General features: G+C 42.8%; 1 long non-coding RNA gene across 2 annotated transcripts; it reads left to right on the forward strand.

Annotated features, from left to right (window-relative positions):
- Positions 1-3938: 3938 nt before the first annotated feature.
- On the forward strand, positions 3939-16346 carry LOC129511724 (uncharacterized). Of its 2 annotated transcripts, XR_008664893.1 has the most exons (5): positions 3975-4037; positions 4687-4888; positions 7694-7782; positions 10967-11031; positions 15006-16346. It is a non-coding gene; the product is annotated as an uncharacterized LOC129511724 (long non-coding RNA). The 2 variants fall into 2 exon arrangements; XR_008664892.1 differs by lacking the exon at positions 4687-4888 and having other exon boundaries at positions 3939-4037.
- Positions 16347-16902: the final 556 nt, after the last annotated feature.

Genomic DNA, 16902 nt, shown 5'->3' on the forward strand with positions numbered 1-16902 from the left:
GTAGGTGCTTTTCCAGGGAGGAAATATTACCGCCCCCCCCTACCCCCAAGAACACAAATTTTCCAGGTTAACAGGTTGCCATCAGACAGTTGGCAGGGCCACATGGGAAATGGCATAGAGGGTGGCAGGATTTGACTTCTGCTTTCGGCAGCCTGCATGCCAAGCTGTGTAGACGGATCAGCTTTGGGGAGAAGTTCGTGCTGCTGGGCCCGCTCATGACATCTCTGCTGCATTGCTGTCTGTGTCTGGCCCACCCGGTGCAGTGAGATGGAGCGGGGCTGACTCACCCATGTCCCTTGTTGGAGCCTTCCCAGCAGCAGGCATTGCTTAGTTATGGAAGGTTTATTTATGAATGAGATACCACGATTTTGATCATTTTTCTTTCTGGACAAAAATGACTCCCAGACTTACACTCCAAGTCTCTCTGTGGGGGTCCACGGGGACCCTCCCCGCTATTGTTTTCCTCCATCACCTTTGAGTTGGGAGGTAAGTCAGTAGTATCGCACTTTAGGCTGGCGCCATCTCACTTATACGGCAACAACATTTGTAAACCAAGTCATGTTTTTCTCTCCCTGGTCATAGGAACCCCCGTGAGGCCACATATGTGGGCCGAGAGGTGGTAGCAATACACTTCACAGGAATCTCAGTGATCCACTCACGCCAATTACTCACACCATTCAGACCCAACATCCCATATATACCATCTCTGTTTTGTCGGCCTGTGCCTACGCATGACTAGCCCTATGGAGGAGGGGATCTGACTCGTCCCAGTTCAGTGTGGGCGGCACCGGCTTCACGTCATTCTGAGGATAAGTGTTCGGTCTTCACCAAATGCTCAGTACCAATCCAGAGGCTATTTCTCAAAAGGAATATCCAATTTTGGACTATTAAAAAAATAGGATTCTAGGACCATTCTCTTGTGTGTCGTTTGGTAAATGCATTTCACCTGAGGACATTTCCAGCGGTGGAAGTCGTGGGTCTTTGAACACACGTGTACACGGCCTCCGTCTTTCTCCTGTTTTTAAGCCTCCAACAGTATGACAGATGCCTGTTCCCGTTTCCACTTCTCCTGTTGATACTGTTTCACACTGTCCTTTCCAGAGATTGCTGCAGCAGTGCCTTCCGTGCCGTGTGTTCCCTACACCATGACCTTGCTACCCTCCCATCACGCGGTGGCAATCCACATCCCTTCCTGTTGAACTTGGGCAGGCTCGTGACTACTTCACAATAAAAAGTGGCAAAAATGCAGCAACGTGAATTATGAGACCAGGTCATGGAAGCCAATGGGAAACCTGCTGGACCACTTGATCTTTGGCTTTGAGCCTCCACGGAAGAAGTCCAACCACCCTGAGTTGCCATACTCTGAGGAAACCCAGCCCCTCTGAAGAAACCACACACGGGGTGAGCTGAGGTCTCAGTCAAGAGTCAGACATGGTAATAGAGATGTCCAGATTGTTCTATCCCCTGGTTGACGAGCCACAGTCTGTTGTGTCCAGTCTTCCCAACGAAGCCCCAAATATCGACGAGTTTTATGCCTCTAACTTTAGAGATGACTGGAATAATAATGACTGGAATGATGATTTAACCTAAAATTTTCAATCCTTCTGTGATTTAATTTTATGTATGAGATAGTTGTATATTGTTTTGTTAAAACAACAACAACAACAACAAAACCCACTGGTTTTTGGCCCAAACTGGTGTCACTTAGGTTAAAGCCCTAAGTCTTAAACCAGGACTTAATATCTGACCTACCTGCAGTTTCAACTCCCCAGAAATGTAACCTTTAACCAGTCAACATGGGAATTTTCTGGTAGGCACTGGAAAATTTACTGATAGACTTCTGTTCCTTTTAGGAGTGTGACATTGCCTAAGACAGTGGATTCTTTGCTAATAATTTCCTTTTATCCGTTCCCTCGGTTTCTCTAAAAACCTTCTTGTTCCATATCCATCGGAAGCTTCGCTCTACTTTCTAGACAGAAACCTGCCCCATTCATGAAACAGTCCGTTAAGCCAATTAGACTTTAAAATTCACTGGATTGAATTTTTTCTTATCTAACATATTCCATGTAATTATATCACTAATCTCAATTACTGAAAACAATTTCACATAACAAATTTCAATTTTTATTTCCTCCTTTCAATTGTATTACATTCTATAAAGTCTGTGTTTTCTGTACTATTCCGTTAATCACTTATCTGTCCCTATGTAGATCGGTACCATAATATGAAACTATTTAACCTTTATTATATGTCTTAAGCTAAAAAAATTTCATCCTTTATTATGTCTTTATTTTTAATTATTTCCTTTGGTAGCTGCATTTGTTCATTCCTCCAAGTGAATAGGATACCTCATTTTTTTGACCAATAAATTTTGGTTTCCAGAGTGTCAGAAATATTTTGTTTGCTTTGATAAAGGATTAGAGCCACTATGTTGACCTTTAAAGTTTACTTTTTAATAAACTGTGAGTCGAAGAATAACATGATATATTCTGTTAATCTAAGGAGAGCAATATGTTGTAGAGAATTGGAGAATTGTTTTTGGATTAGGTAACCTCTCATGTTCTTTGCAACTATAACATCCTAAATTGATATAAAGTGAATTTTTCAGACACAAATAGCAGCTTCACATTCACACTGTAAAACTTTAAAATGGGGGATGAGATCACCCTACATTTGCAAATGGTTTAAAGACTCTCAGTCCTGGGCTTTGCTTCTGGTAGCGCTCACTCTATTATGCTTTATTTCACCCTTGTGATTTTCAAGATTTTGTGAAAACAAGACTAAGGGAGACAGTAGGCAATTAACTCAGAGAGTGGAGTGTCCCTTTCAATAACATTAACTTGCTTTTAGTTTTAATCTCTATACTACTGTAAAAATGCACGTGCTTATTCTTTTAACTGGTTGGTGGTCTCATTATCCCAGTCAAGGATTTGATTTTGTATTTAATTTATGGAATATGTTATTCACAACTTTGTGATCAAAAGTACCAATTCATATGGGATGTAAAAAAGAAGCGCCCCTATAGTGATCATGAGTTCTTCACTCCTATGTGTAAAGTTAATTTTTATCATGCAAACCGTGGGTTTTCCAGTTCACTGTCCATTTACACCCAGGGTGAAAGCGTAAAGGTCAGCAAGGAATAGTTAATGACCAGAAAAGCTGCAAACTAAGGGACTTTAGGAAGTGTGAAATTGTACATTTTCATCTTTCATCCTGCCTGGGAAAATCTACATTCTGTTAAGCCTGATATTTATTTATTTATTTATTTATTTATTTATTTATTTATTTATTTATTTTATTTTATTTTATTTTATTTTTTTTATATATTTTTAAGCCTGACATTTAAAAAAAACATATCAAGATTTGGCAAAATGCTCAAATTTCCCAATCAATACATAAAATGTGGCATGCTCCCAAGTAGGCTTTGGCCTAGTGCTTTTTTTTTTTTTTTTTTGATACAAAGAAACATATAATTCACAGGAATAAGCCAAGACAGTACAACATTGGATGATAGAGAGCTTTAGAATATATAAAGTTCAGCATTTTCCCAATTGGGTTTAAACAGGCTTCCCTTAGGAACATTTTCTGCCACAGAGTGTTTATTACCTTGAATAATGTGATAGAAGGAAATGGAACAAAGGAGATTATTTTTACTAAATAAAAGCAGCCATCAACTCTCAAAAGATAAACTATCCAGATTTTAAGAAGAATACAGTTCACTAGAAAATCCTGGTGTCTTAATGATAATTTGGAGCAGCAGGTCGTATTTGCACCGTGCAAAGCATGTACTTGTGTTCAGTTTTACAGCTCAAGCATCCGCAGCTAGATGTCTAAAAACTGTCAAAATCTACAAAATGGTCTTACTTTCGTTAGTTGAGCCTGAACAAGCAGGAAGGCCAAAGTCCCCAAGAGCGGGTTTTTGGCACAGAAAGGAACAGTTCATGTGAGTGGCTCACAGAGAAACGGAGGCTGAGATGAAAGCTCTGTAGACCCCCGGGGCTTCTAGGCGCTGTCAGGATTCACTGCGCTCTCCCCAGGTAGGATGCCTACAGCACCGTTGTCGCTGAGCTTCCAGAAAAATCAGCTGCTGGCTTTTTCCCTGGGAGGGGGTATTGGCTTTACCCTAACCCTTAAATCTGCAAGAGGCTAAAGATCACTCTTCTCTGGAGGAAAAGCCGGTAACAAAGAAGAGCTATTTTTTAATTCTTTTTAGAAGCTAAAGTAGAAAATAAGAAACCTTGTTGAACATTATTTCCCTGTTGCTAACCCATTTTTTCCCTCCTAATGGAAATTATATTCTCTTTTCTGACCCAGAATCGATTTATTAGATTAGTTTCTCAAGGAAAAGTTGAAAGCTTGTCGGCGAAGGTGGAGAGCAAACATAGATGCAAAATAAAATTAAGGAAATGAATACCACCAGATTTAAGTGCTCCTCTCTGCTACCACTTGCTTGTCTAAAATGTCAGATACTCCCTTTCCATGCTCCGAAGCCATCCTCAAGATACAAAGGGCTCTTCTACTGTAGGACGACTATCTCCTTATTGTCAAAAACCAAATTGGTGGACTACCACCAACCTATACTGGGTGGCCTTGAAGGGTCTTCGACGTACGTTTTATGTATGTATGATACAACGTGTGTCCTGTTCGATTATATTATCACTTGGCAATATTGGCTTTTATCATCAGGTTTTCTCGTTGGACATGAGGCACCAGGAGAATGGGGACTTTGTGATCTCGAATCTCTGCAGTCGGTTCTGAGGGCAGATGACGCTGATTCTAACATCAGCGTTTAATAGGCTGACTCTCCACTGTGCAGCAGTCACCACTTTTATGGCTTCTGAGTGTAGGGTTTTGCTTATAGAAATGGACTCTTCAAAGGCAACAAGAGGTAATGTATTAGGAACCGTGTAAATCAGCATCTGTGTCTCAATTTCCAGTGTGATTTGAGATTATCGCTGTGAAATCCCGGGCAATGCCTCATGATAGGTATCCGTGGAAGTCAACATGCATTTAATAAATAATTCAGGAATGCTAAAAAATTATTATGCACTTAGACAAATAACCAGTAAAATTCCAGACACCAGAGAAAGCAATGGTAATCAGTGTCGTTTATGACATCATCTCCCTCATGGAGAAATTCACTGCTTCTCGGTTCATTGAATAAACTCTTTGGGGTTTAGCTTCATTAACATAAGTTGTCATAAGAGCACTTATCTCAACCTAAATTGGAAAAATGGAAATGCTCAAATTAAACTCATATTTAACATATGAAACTTCCAGACAACACTCCCTTGATAGTGAATATAATTCAAATATATTATGTATTTTTTTTATGTGTAGTAGAGCTTTCAGCTATCTGTCCTACACACTTGAAAATGAATCATTTTATTTCTGCCCCGCAATTTAAATGATGCAGAGAAGAGTAAGCCTTCCGATTTCTGTTTCCCAGTAAAATGTAGTTTGATTTATTGGTCAAGAGGCTCATCGCAATACTCCTTCCAACAAGCTTCATTTTATTGTGGAGGAAAAATGAATTATGTAATCTGACCTTTATTTTTGGAACTCAGTGTTTGTCTCTTACACCATACATCGCCCTTGACCTTGTGTCTACCTGCCTGGACACAGGCCCTGGGTTCCGCCCGGGCTCCAGCTCCGGGAGCGCCTGCTCGCCCGCCCTCAGCTACCAGGTGGGGTCCTGGGTGTGGATCGCAGGGCCCAGACGCAGGTGCCCCCGGCCAGCTGTCTCCCTCCTTGGCCCATCTCCCCTCGCACCTCCTACCTGCGGCATCAGCCTTGTCATCCTCCCAGGCGGAGCGCATAGGACACTCCTCTGATTCTGGGCGTGGGGTTAGTCACTAAGGAACCCCTCTTCAAGGGGAACCATCTTATCTGCACAGGGTTATAGCAGACACCCTGAGCACCCATTGTCTTGGGTCCCTACAGCTCTAATAGTTGTGATTCTGGGCCAATGAGAACCCCAAGGAAGACATCTGAAAGCCGTGGGCTTCCAACAAGCTCCCTGTCGTTACACCCACACTGTCCTCCTACACTGAGCGGCCGGGCCCACACTTGGTATCTCGGGGATCCATCCCCCCATAGCTCGGTGCTGCTATTTCAGTGGATGCTCCTCTTGATCCCATTTTTGCAAAAAAAAAAAAAGATGCAATATGAGGGATTAATTTGTTTGTATCTCCTGTAGTTCCATCTCTATATTTAACAGTTTCTTAGAATGACATGGTCACCAAAGATCATGTTGATATTAAAGATAAGCGGCCAAAGCCCCCCTCTCATTGGATTTGGCTTATTAAACAGCACGAGGTTCTTGAGTCATAAGATATTAGGACAATAAAACATCGGCTATAAAGGTCAAACCGTTAATAAGTGTCTAGATGGGGAGAGAGTGACAAAGGTGTCCATGAAGGATGGTTCTGCTCATGCTTTTTGTTATTGATGCAAACCATTTGTTTTCATTAAAATACACCAATTGGATGGAGGTCACTAGTAGCTCGAGAGGTGCTCCTGATGTATGTAGGCGGTCCAGGGTGTCATGACCTTGCATCCCACTGAAGAGAGCTCATGTCGCTGCTGCTTTAACCTGGGAACATAGAAGTCAGAGGCTCACCAAGATTTATCTGTGAAAACAGCCATGCAGACTGAACACTGACTAATAAATTTGCTAATTGCTTTATCCGGGAGTGGCCATCAGTCTGGGTTAAATATTCAGCAGCTCCGTCTTTTGAAGGCTCTCCTAAGGCTTCTGTGGAGACATCAGTAATGTCACGGCTTACTTGTGGTGAGGGAGGAGCTCCCCCAGTCCCTCAGGGCCCTGTGATGGGGATGCGGGACGTCAGGGATCAGGGACGTCAGCTGTCTCACAGGGCGAAGGGTGGGGAGCGGGATGCTCACTCTCTTAGGGAAAACTGCCGCGAGCTTAAAGGAAGGCAGCTACCGGGAGTCCGAGCACATCCAGTAAGCGCAGTTCTGTAGGTTGTCCAGGAGTAAATGATTTTTGTAAAATGAAATGCAAAAAAACCTCACTAGCTGTTTATAAATAGTCATGATCAATCAAAATTCTCATATAGATTAAACCTCGTGTCTCACTTAGTTAATGGTGATGGCAAGATCATAGGACATTGCCGTGACGTGCTTCTCTACGAAGCACAGTTCTGGAAACAGCCCCCTCCCCGCCAAAGGCAGGTAGTCCTTATTAATGCTTTTATTTTATTTTTTTAAGATTTTATTTATTTATTCATGACAGACACACAGAGAGAGGCAGAGACACAGGCAGAGGGAGAAGGAGGCTCCCCGTAGGGACCCGATTCGAGACTCGATCCCAGGACTCCGGGGTCATGCCCTGGGCCAAAAGCAGGCACTTAACTGCTGAGCCATCCAGGGATCCCCTTATTAATGCTTTTTAAGAACTGAGCAGAGTGTAAATTTTATATGCATATTATCATACTGTAGAGTCACTCAAAATACCTGATGTCTGATGCTTGCAAGCTCTTTCCTAACAGAAACACAACCTACAACGGTCTTCACTTGTTTTGTTCGGAGAAAAACGTTTGGGTTTTCCTTGCTGCTGAAGAAGGGGAGAAAAATATTTCATTTTTCTGCCAAACGACAAAATTGGGAATATGCTGCTTGTAGTCTCTAAAAAGTGAGTGCGTTTTCTAATGGGCTGTGTTTCCCTTAGAGACGCATCAAGACTCTGACTTAACGCACGACTTGAAAGTGTCTCTTCACGCACGACGGTGACAGTTTTAATTCCCTAGAGGCAAGGAGGTAAGGATAAACACAGTCAGTCTGTGTTGGTCGTTTTCCCAGTGTGCATTTCCCAGGGAAAGATTTGGGCAAACGGGCTAATTCCTCTGAGTGGCTCGCTTTGTATTGTGTCGTCTTCTATTTTGCATCTTTCAGTGGGTAACTGGTAAACAAAGAGCAAGCGGAGTCACAACTGCCACCGATGCGAGCTTTATGAATTCACATCATACTTGCGAGTGGAAGATCTTAAAGACCTTTCACCCCTCTTACAGCCCCGTGAGAATGAAGTAATTGCTCCTGGAATTTGGGAGGCTATTGATTGAAAGCTCTGGGGTATCTCCGGGCGCACGGAGACTGAAGAGGCGCAGAGAGGGAGCTCGCCCCTTATCTACTTGGTTGGCAAAGGGACTCAGAATTGGGATGGGGGGGTATTGTTTTTCTCATTCAGGTTGATGGAGATTTTAAATTTTTTTCCTACTTTTGTTTTTAGATCCTCTCCCAATAAGGATTTTAGAGAGTGCTGATTTGTATAAAAGTAAAAAAAAAAAAATGGGGTTATTTCCTTATGGGAATTATACAAAAGCACCTTAAATACAACCTGCTATTTCAAGTGCATAGACTATGGTGGATCCTCTTTGATTAGAGCAAAAAAAAAATCTTCCTTAGTCCCAAACAGAAGGGTTGACTCACTATTTGGTGCAGACCTTTGATGCTGTAAAAACACCGACACAGATCATCCAGGGTGGAAAGCCACCCAACAGCTAGGGTCTTCGATAGGGAAACTCCACAGTCTTCTAAGTTGTCGTTCTGAAACTAGGCTGTGTGTTTAAAATACATTTTAAGAAAGGGGGCTAGATAATTTCCTTTGATTAACTTCAGATGAAACAAAATTCAAATACACATTCTTTGACGTGGCTCCTAAGCAGGTAGGAGAGCAAAGTATAAAAGTAGCACCCGTGAGAAAGAGCAGAAGGGAATGCTAAACGCAGTTGACCTTTGAACAACATGGCCTTGACCTTTGCCCACTCGCACACAGACGGTCTCGTGATACAGTGCTGTCTATGTATGCGTCTTGACAGCATTTTCTTTACTCTAGCGTACCTTTGTTGAAGAATGCTGCATATGATACGCAGGACACCCCAAAACACGTGCTAATTGACTGTGTTGTCGCTAAGGCATTCGGTCAACAGTAGGCTCTTAGTAGTTAAGCTTTGGGGGAGTGGAAGGTTAGACCTGGATTTTTGACCATGTGGGGGTTGGTAGCCCTAGCATTTTCTTTTTTTTAAAGATTTTATTTATTTATTCATAGAGAGAGAAAGAGAGAAAAAGGGACATAGGGAGAACCAGGCTCCATGCAGGGATCCTGATGCAGAACTCGATCCTGGGACTTTGGGATCACGCCCTGGGTGATGGTCAACCACTGAGCCACCCTGGGATCCCCAACCCGGCATTTTCAAGGGTCAACTGTAGGACATTCTGCGGAGAGAATTTTTGAAGCACCAAATTAGGTATATAATTAAACTATTTTATTTTTTATTTTTATTTTTTTATAATTAAACTATTTTAAAGTTGTTCTCACTTAATACTTGAAAATCTCTGACAAAAGCAGAAACGTGGACAAATCTCACTCTGACATACAAAACTGTGGCTAAAGCTTTGCTGATAAAGCAAAGCAAAGCAGAAAAGTAGACATTTTCTGCGGAATGCAAATACTTAAAAAAGCTGATATTTAGTATGTACGATTTAGGCTCTGTACATCGGATATGAAACCTAAGCATCTGACAGTTCGACATGATTTGTGGTGAAATTCAGAATGTTTGATGCTTAGACCTTCAATCTGTTGGCAACAACCTAACACCTTTATAAAGGGAAAAAACTCTTCAAAAGTGCTTTTAAGGGCCTGACAAATGCTTGTTGCATCGTTTGCCAAAGTTTAACTAACCAAGCATCAGTACCAAGCTTCTTTATGGAAAGAGTTGACTGAGTCTTACAAGTAGGATGCCCACCTGTCATTTGCTTTTAGTCTGTGAATTCCCAAAGCAACAGACGCACAGCAAGAAAAAAAAAAATCCCAGGAAGGCATATCCTGTGGATCTTTCCCCCCTTGACACATAATTTGTAGGTCTTGATGTAGCTGCGTTGATAAAACGTTGGGTACGTAATAAGTGAAAATGAAGGCCATCCCCCTGCCTGACTTTCAAACAAGCTTAGATTGGCCGCATGTTCACAAATCAATGATTTTCTCATGGAAAGATAATACATTTTGGTGATGCTGGAGAAGTCAGATGCTGGAGAGGTCACTGTAGGGGGTTAAGGAAAGCTCTAGCAGTTGTCAGAACAGCAATTATTCCTGGGTGAACTTGGCTTGATAGAAGGAGCAACAGTCTTGCTGGGCTCCAACTGCTTTTCTGTTTGATTATGCTTATCAGTAATTAGGAGAAAGCGTTGGGGGAAACCAAGTGTTGGGGAGAGAGTTCTGAGGCTGTCATTCTACGACAAGACAATAAAACATCCGAGTCAAAAACCGTCAGGCTGTTTTGTCTGCAGGGGGCCAAATAAGCTGTTTCAAGGTTACGTGAAGCCAAAAATGGATTGTTCGGGAATGCTTCACGTGAACCCGTGCACATCTACAAGCCAATCTGAGAAACAATCATTTAATCAAAAAATGAGGAAAAACCCGTGAAATACGATCAGTAGATTAGTAACTAAATACTTCTGGGAAATCACTTCTTTTTTTGGGGGGGGGGAAGGGGGGAATCACTTCTTTCAACTGTTTGGGTTTGTAGACGCGGAACAGCCGAGATATACCTCAAATTTTCTCACTTGTAGCTGGTGAAGGAAAATCATGTAGCAGATTTTCAATCAATCGTAAGTAGAAAGTAGGATGGAGTTTGCTCAATCCCTGGACAAGCAGAGCCTGCTGCAGCAGGACTCCTACGAAGAAGTTTCTTGTCTCCTTTTTTTTTTTTTTTTTACTACTATGTTGTATTTCATACAACATAAAAATCTTACCTTAAAAATCTTCACCTTCCTGACCACACTTTCATTTGTCCTCTTGTCTCCCTCGCTTTGATCCCACTGCATCTATTCTTCTAACCCACTGTGACTCCCATGGCGTCATGTCTCAACGCCTCTCCTTCATCATCCACCAGACCCGTCCTTCCTGTCCCATGTACGCATCATGCCAACTTTCCCTCGCCTACAGGATTCTCAGCGGGATTGCTCCTTTGCTCTCTCCCATTCGGCCTGGACTGCAGAACGCCGGCGCAGGTGGGTCCCATCATTTCTTCTCTGCATTCGGGGGAGTATTTGCTGATCAAGAAAATTTTATAATCATGGGGGATAGTTCCTGTGACAATTTTGTGTTGCTGTGACAATTTTGTGTTTTCCAATTTTTTTCAAAGATTTATTTATTTATTGAAAAAAATAGGGATCCTTGGGTGGCGCAGCGATTTAGCGCCTGCCTTTGGCCCAGGGCGCGATCCTGGAGACCCGGGATCGAATCCCACGTCGGGCTCCTGGTGCATGGAGCCTGCTTCTCCCTCTGCCTATGTCTCTGCCTCTCTCTCTCTCGTGTGTGTGTGTGACTATCATAAATAAAAATAAAAATTAAAAAAAATAAGAAAAAAATATATATAGAGAGAGGTCTCACAGAAGCACATGCAGGGGGAGGAGTCAAGGGAGAGAAAGTCAAACAGAGCGTGCGGAGAGTGAAGACAGAGCCTGCGGAGAGTGAAGCCAGATGCAGGGCTTGATCTTACAACCGTGAGATCATGACCTCAGCTGAAACCAAGCGTCGGCTGAGGCTTAACCGACTGAGTCACCCAGGCGCCCCTGCACTCTCCAATTTTAATCAACCTCTCAGCTGTACCCAGAAATTTAATTTCCATTTGTCAGCAGATTTTTCAAGACTCTCCTTCAAGACTCAATCTTTTTTACACTGCTCGTTTCTCTGACTTTCTGGCTATTCTTTCCAAATGTCTCCTCCTAGTACGTCTTAGACAGGAAGTCCCCTCGGTTTCCTGTGGCATCTTAGAGCAGAGTGACATCAATGCCAACGTTTTCCGTCCTCATGCTGGGGGTCTCATCTGCTTAGAGCCCTTTCCATCATCACTGAAATACCTTGAAATACGCAATAAACACCATGCCACTGACAACAATGACTTTTACAATCCTCAAGAAGCCCACATTGCCCGACAGCTACTGATTTCTTTTTCACCTTCATAGAAAAACATTTGAAAGAGATAAGTCCGCTCTTATTTCCATTTCCTCACCCCCCACCCCCTACTGTGAAGTGGCTTCCTCTGCTTGTATTTCACTGAAACTGCCTTTTCCAAGGTCATCAGAAAACTACTAAGTGATGAATTTACATGGCGGCTTTGAATTTTCTTTCTTGAGCTCCCTGCATCGTTTGACTCTCTGGAACCTTCTCCGATTCATATTAATACTCTCATCTTTGGATCCAGCCGTCCCACGTTTGACTAGTTTTCTCTTACATCTGCTTCTTCCTTCTTAATATTTTTCCTCTCGGCTTTCCTTCCGTGAATATTAGCTTCTACGTGATCCTGCCTTAGGTCCTCTTCTCATCTTCTCTGTAACTCTGGGCCAAATCATCTGCTGCTAGGGCCTCAATCATTGTCTCTTTCTAATGATCTACGACAGTCAGGAATGCATTCCCTACAGACACCTCAGCTACTGCTGCTTGAGTAACAGGAGGATGGCATTGTTGATATTACTATTTTTATTACGTCCTATAAAGCCTATAAGCTGACGGCAGGGCTGATGCACCCTCTCAAATGCTTCTTCTTCTTCTCTTCTTCTTCTTCTTCTTCTTCTTTTTTTTTGTTCTTTCCTGCCATCCTTAGCTTCTGGTTCTTTTTCCTTAGAGTACACATCTCAGTGTTCAAGCATTAGGTCCCAAAGTTGGATATTATAAAGGAGGAAAGAGAAAAAGAGGCTTCCTGGGAATTTTGCTTATGCCTTCCTGGACATAACTGTGGAAAATGCTCATTCATATCTCTATCAAGGGCAAGAAATCAAGTTTTCATCTGAACAGCTTCTCATGGAGAAACAGAGTTCAATATGCTGCTGTTTGGTTCAACTATTCTACGACATCTGTTACTCTCCTGGATTGATCTCTGCACCACTCACTCACTTGACCTCCAAATTTCATATAAATATATATCATACACACCCTCCAGACTGTACATACGCTCACACACACAGAGGTACAGACATACACACCTTTACAATCACATGCCATCAGTCACCTGGATGTCTTCACTTGGCTGCCCCTGATGCACCTCAAATGCAACAGGTGCCATAGGAACTAATGGACTTCCTTTTTTTTTTTAAGATTTTATGTATTTGTTAATGAGAGACACAGAGAGGGAGGCAGAGACACAGGCAGAAGGAGAAGAGGCTCCATGCAGGGAGCCCAATGCAGGACTCGATCCCAGGACCCAGGGGTCATGACCTGAGCCAAAGGCAGACGCTCAACCACTGGGCCCCCCAAGCGTCCCGGAACTAATGGACTTCTATCTTCCAATCCCAAACACTTTCTCATATGTTACTTTTCTTAATGACTGCCAACTGCACCCATAGATCAGGTTTGGCACACCAGTTGACACTTCCCTGTCCTCTAAACAACATGTGGAGTCCTGCCAATCCTGCCTGTAACAAATCTTCACCATACTCTCTGTTCCTACTGTTTTATTTTATTCTGAATGATATTTATCCATCCCAGAAGTTCTCTCTTCCTCCAGTCCTTTTTTCGTTTATCAAAATATTATCTACATCGTAATTCTAGTAATCTTTCGATAGTAAGTATAGATTATGGGTGATATGGGTGATTGGGTGTGGATGTGTTTTCCTTCTTTCTCTACTGGTCTTACCAGCAATAAGATCCATATTCTCTGCCTCTGGAAGGGTATTTTCTTTGTAGATCTAATTCTGTGTGACTTGTTCTAAAGTCTACACTTGAAACAGATGGGGTAAATAAATGTCCAGGGAGTGAAAAATTGGATAAGTAGAACGATTTTGTTGTTGTTGTTGCAGGCCTTAACCGCTTTCCTTAGGGTGTCTATACTTTTGGAGTTACTCCGTACTATAATATACTATTCCATAAAATAAACAGAAGCAATATTTTAATTTTTTGTTGACTCTTTTTTGTACTGAGTTGGCTAAAATGCAAAGAAATGAGTAACTATAACCCTAGACTCCCCAAATTTCCTAACCTGAAGTCAATTCCTAGGGATCTTCACATCTTAGAATGGGGGTGGAGATGATACGGACTTCTTTCAGAATTTCTCAGAAACTAATTATTTCTCCTGTGTTCCCTACCTCAGTGAGGATTGCCAGTTTTAGCAAATGGAAATATTTCATCTGGCAATGCAAACCTCATTAAATCATCCAACATCTAACCAGATTCCAAAGGTACAAACTGGGTGTGACCATTAAGCTCATCTTAGCTCACTTCTCCACTGCCAGTAGTCTTCTCTGACCTGGCTTATTGTTCCAGGCTCTCAACTGCTGTCTCTGCCTCCAGGCTTACCTCCTTGCATTCCGTCCACGGCATCGCAGCCAGAAACTCTTCCTAAAGTGCAAATCTAATCTTGCAATTCGATTCATCCCTCTGGATAAAGTCCATGCACCTTACGTTGGCATCCCAATTCCTCTATGGCATGGCCTCTGTCCAGTTTTGTAGAATCTTCTGCAGAGAAACTGAAATTAGTCTGTGGGGTTTGGGGGCAGCACATAAATATTTCAGATCAAAGAAACAAAATGGGAGTTAGAAAACTTGGCACATCAGAAATTATAACACACAGTAAATATGGATGGAAAAGGAGAAGGGGACTGCATGTGAGTAATAGAGGGACACGGGCATTGATGGCCAGGTTTTACAACAAAGAGTCTTTCTTATTTCCTCTGGGAAACTTGCCATCTGCCTAGAAGAATGGATTACGTGTCCTTGTATTTTCCACTACTACATTCAATTGGGGGTTGGGGGGTTGAGAAAGGAATTTATTAGCAAGAAATGCACTGTTTAGGCAGGGTTGCCCTCCTAAGGAGAGTGGAAGGAGTCTAACAGTAAACTTCCTAGTATTGACCAGGAAATTCCACGTTGACTGGTTAAAAGTTACATTGGTGGAGAGTTGAAATGGCAGCAGGGTTAGGTATTAAGTCTTGGTTTGCTGACCTAATCCAAGTAGTACTATTTGGGGCCTGTGTTTTCTCTTTTACAGAGTGAAAGCTAACTACATTTTAGTATCCAGAGGAACTGTCTTCTTAACTTCATGGATTTCAAAGGCTTCGTGAATTATGGATTTCAGGGCCATTCTTCCAGAGGAATAAAGGGAGGAGAGTTTGTCCTCTACTTTTTGCATTCCGTTGGTCAAAATTTGTCCCAGAACTGCTCATAGTTACAGGATAAGAGGATCTTTTCTGGGCCCTGAATTTTATAGGGTCCACACCATTTGCATCCTCCCCTGATCACATCTTCACCAAAAGTTGAGAAATTTATGGTACTTAGGGCACTTGACCACCTAGAATGCTTGCCATGTAGAATGCATGCCTACCTTTTCATTTTTATTTATTTTTTAAAAAGATTTTATTTATTTATTCATGAGAGACACACAGAAAGAGGCAGAGGCACAGGCAGAGGGAGAAGCAGGCTCCCTGCTGGGAGCCCAATGCGGGATTTGATCCCAGGATCCCTGGATCATGACCTGAGCTGAAGGCAGATGCTCAACCACTGAGCTACCCCACAGGTGCCCCACATGCCTACCTTTTTAGACCACATTTTGGGTACTTGGATCCCTGTAATTCTCTGCTCTAATAGCTCCAAGAATTCTCCTAAGGCTTTCACAGGTCTCTTCTAGTCTGTTCTGGAGTTAGGGATAGTGTCTGGATAGAGTCTTCACATCTGACTTTGAGAATTGGCCGAGAAGCAGCTATTGGTAGGGTGTGTGGACCAAGCTTCAGTGTGTGATTTGGGTGTTCATACAGGTAATATATGACACCACCAGTTGTAGTGTAGGACCAAGGCAACTGTAGAGAAAGAAGGGGAGGGGGTCATGACTGTGGACTAAGTCTCACTGTTTTTATGTTATGGTGGTTCAAAATTCAAAAAATATACAAATTCTTTGGTATTTCTCCATTCTCCCTTTTAGTCGATGGGTTGTGGAAGAAGTGATGGTATGTGGCTTCTAAGATCAATACCTAAAATGCAGTGTAGCTTCTTCCCAACTCCTTTCTTGGATCGCCTACTCAGGGAGAAGCCCTACTATGCTACGAGAACACTCAGGTAGCCCAATGGCAAAGAGACGGAGTTCTCTTGCCAAAACCCAGCAAAGGCAACGAGAACGTCTGCTAATCCCCGTGAGCGCGCCCGTCTTCCCAGTGTCTCCTCCAGGCCCGTCTGGCCGTCAGAGAGTGGCATCTCTGGCTGACACCACGACTACAACCTCATGACACACCTGAGCCAGCACCACTTGCCTGTGCCACCTCTGAATTTCTCATCCATAGTGAGAGATAATAAATGTTTGTTGTAAGCTAACTTTGGGGCAATGTGTTATGAAAGCCAAAGATAACTGACGCATAAACTACAAAGATCCTGAGAATTTTTGTTTCAAACTGGTCTTTTAGACTGCTATCGAAGAGGAATGATGGGATGTATTTTATTTACCAGCTTGTTAGGCTGATTTTCGGTTTTCCATATCTAGCATATCTGGATTTATGGAGCGACACATCCTTTTGTACGCCTGTCCTCGAAGGATGGGTTTGAATTCCCCCCCATTTCTGGGTTGCACATGCAGAAGCGTCAGGAAGGGCCTGCGAGCCGAACTCCTGCTTCAGTTGCCCCCGACACACGAGGCTAGGAGTGCCCAGGGAAGGCACCCAGGGCACGTCTGTGTTCCTCTGCCCAAAGCTATTCTGAACCCGTGTAGAGTTGGTCTCTGGAATAGCAGCTCAGTAGGAATAAAAAAAAAATGGTTGGGGTCCCAGAGACATATCTTCCCAAATGAATTTCCAGGAGTGCATAAGCAGTGTCTGAGGCAAAGATCTCAGTACAAACTTCGGGTCCTCTCAGATGCGGGTCCCTCTTAGCTGTGACCCCATCTAATGGCACTTCTGGATCCT

This window comes from Nyctereutes procyonoides, unplaced genomic scaffold (assembly GCF_905146905.1).
Source record: "Nyctereutes procyonoides isolate TBG_1078 unplaced genomic scaffold, NYPRO_anot_genome, whole genome shotgun sequence".
Taxonomy (NCBI): Eukaryota; Metazoa; Chordata; class Mammalia; order Carnivora; family Canidae; genus Nyctereutes; species Nyctereutes procyonoides.